Here is a 2,660-nt window from a genome sequence, read left to right on the forward strand (position 1 = left end):
CATCTAATCGGCACTTCGCCAGAAGATGACGAGTATGTCACTCGTCGAAACGTCGCAGTTTGAAGACACCGCCAGCCGGCTGGAAGCCCGAGAACTCTTCACCAAGAATTTATACGATTACTTTTATGAATTTCCAAATATGACAGCAGACTTTTGCAGGATAGAGCCCCATGAAGAAACATATAAATTCTTCTGTAGCACCACATTTCAAAAGCTTCTATTCTCTTCTTGTCTAAACTATTTATCATCCACGTTTCACTTCCATACATGGCTACACTCCATACAAATGCTTTCAGAAACGACTTCCTGACACTCAAATCTGTAATCAATGTTAGCAAATTTCTCTTCTTCAGAAACGCTTTCCTTGCCATTGCCAGTCTACATTTTATCCCTCTCTACTTCGACCATCATCAGTTATTTTGCTCCCCAAATAGCAAAGCTCATATACTACTCTAAGTGTCTCATTTCCAAATCTAATTCCCTCAGCATCACCCGACTTAATTTGACTACATTCCTTTATCCTCGTTTTCCTTTTGTTGATGTTCATTTTATATCCTCCTTTCAAGACACTGTCCATTCCGTTCACCTGCTCATCCAAGTCCTTTGCTGTCTCTGACAGAATTACAATGTCATTGGTGAACCTCAAAGTTTTTATTTCTTCTCTGTGGATTTTAAAACCTACTCCGAATTTTTCTTTTGTTTCCTTTACTGCTTGCTCAATATACAGATTGAATAACATAGGGGAGAGGCTACAATCCTGTCTCACTCCCTTCCAAAACACTGCTTCCCTTTCATGCCCATCGACTCTTATAACTGCCATCTGCTTTCAGTACAAATTGTAAATAGCCTTTCGCTCCCTGTATTTTACCCATGCCACCTTTAGAATTTGAAAGAGAGTATTCCAGTCAACATTGTCAAAAGCTTTCTCTAAGTTTATATCAGGCTCTTTTAATAAGTAATGCCCCACATTTTTTTCTCAGAACATATTTATTGTTAAGAGCCAGAATTTGGTGATAATATACACCAACATGTCTTGGCCATGTCCTATTTTTCTATGTTGTCTCCATCACATTCTATGGCCGTATGCCAGTGTTGTGGAAGAGCATGTATTCCCTGCTTGTAAGAGCTCTTGTTGTGTAGACGTAACCATGTTTTCACTGCTTGACTGACACACTCATCATCTTTGAAGTGTGTTCCACATAGAAAATCTTTAAGTGGCCCACAGAGATGGAAGTCTGAGTTTGCCAGGTGTAGACTGGAGGGTGGATGAAGCAGTGATGTCGAACCCAGGTTCTCAGACTTGTGTGTGGGCATGCATTATCGTGTAGGAGCAACATTTTTGCTAGATTCTTGTTCATAGTAAATGGTGCTTTAGTTCATTCAGAAACTTCACGTATGGCTCTGAATTGATGGTTGACCCTCTTGGCATCACATCCACGAGAATGACGCCATCATAATCCCCAAAGACTGTCACCATGACTTTTCCGGCAGAGGGGGTTGTCTTGAATTTCTTCTTTTGTGGTGAACGAAGATGATGCCACTCAATGGACTACGTTTTTGTTTCTGGCACAAAGTGATGCACCCAGCTTTCATCCCCCAGTCCGTGACAGAAAGGTCTCTCTGTCAGTCTCAAAATGCCGCAACAATTCAGATGAAATGGCCTTTCTTTGAATCTTGTGGACCACTGTGAGCATTCGTGGAACCCATCATGAGCACCTCTTTGAATATCCGAGAGTCTTGATCATTGCAGATGCACTTCCAATGCTGACCAATAACTGTAGAGAAAATTGTCGAGTCGTGATGTGCCGTTCGGGACAAATAATGCCATGCGCACTAGTCAGCATGCCTGAAGCAGTAACTCTGACAGGGTGTCCTGAGCATGGCTGATCTTGGAGTTCTGTTTCTGCATTTCCTGAGGCTGTAATTTTCTTTATCCATCGCCCAACTGTACTCCTATCAACTGCAGCATTGCCGTACACTGCACACAAACGTTTATGGATGTTTACCACGGTGTCTTTTTCTGCACACAAGAATTCAGTAACAGCGCACTGCTTATAATGTGAGTTGTATGTAGACACCATTTTGACGCAGTACTACGGCTCTTCCATCTGCCAGAATGGTTCAAAACTTCACCGGCGCATAGAACAAACATTACATGTGAATCACCAACAAGGACGTTTATCTATGTATATTAATGGCTTTTTTTTTTTTTGTTTGTAATGTGGGGCATTACTTTTTGAACGATTGAATGACCCTTATCTTAAAGGGTAACACACACTAAAAAATACCAGTATTATATGTGAAAGCTTAGTTCCTTGTAGCTATACTGTATATATATTAATTTAAACCTTTAACTTTTCATACTTGTGTGTTTGCACTACTTAACAGTGATGTTGCTATTGGGTGACCACATCATGTGCCCTATTCTGTGAATATCTGCTGTCATGGCTAACAGGAACACGTGACTTGAGGTGTAATACTGCATAGCAGTGTGCAATCTTAATTTCACTGTTTCGGCAGATACCTTGTGGTATTTGTTTTTATACCTTCATAATACGAAAATATGCAATGTACAAGTTGCTGTGCATCAAAGAGGCAGAATACCAGTGGGTCAGCCACTTATACCAATTTTGGACCCCGAAGACTAGCCATTTATAGCA

This window comes from Schistocerca americana, chromosome 6 (assembly GCF_021461395.2).
Source record: "Schistocerca americana isolate TAMUIC-IGC-003095 chromosome 6, iqSchAmer2.1, whole genome shotgun sequence".
Taxonomy (NCBI): domain Eukaryota; kingdom Metazoa; phylum Arthropoda; class Insecta; order Orthoptera; family Acrididae; genus Schistocerca; species Schistocerca americana.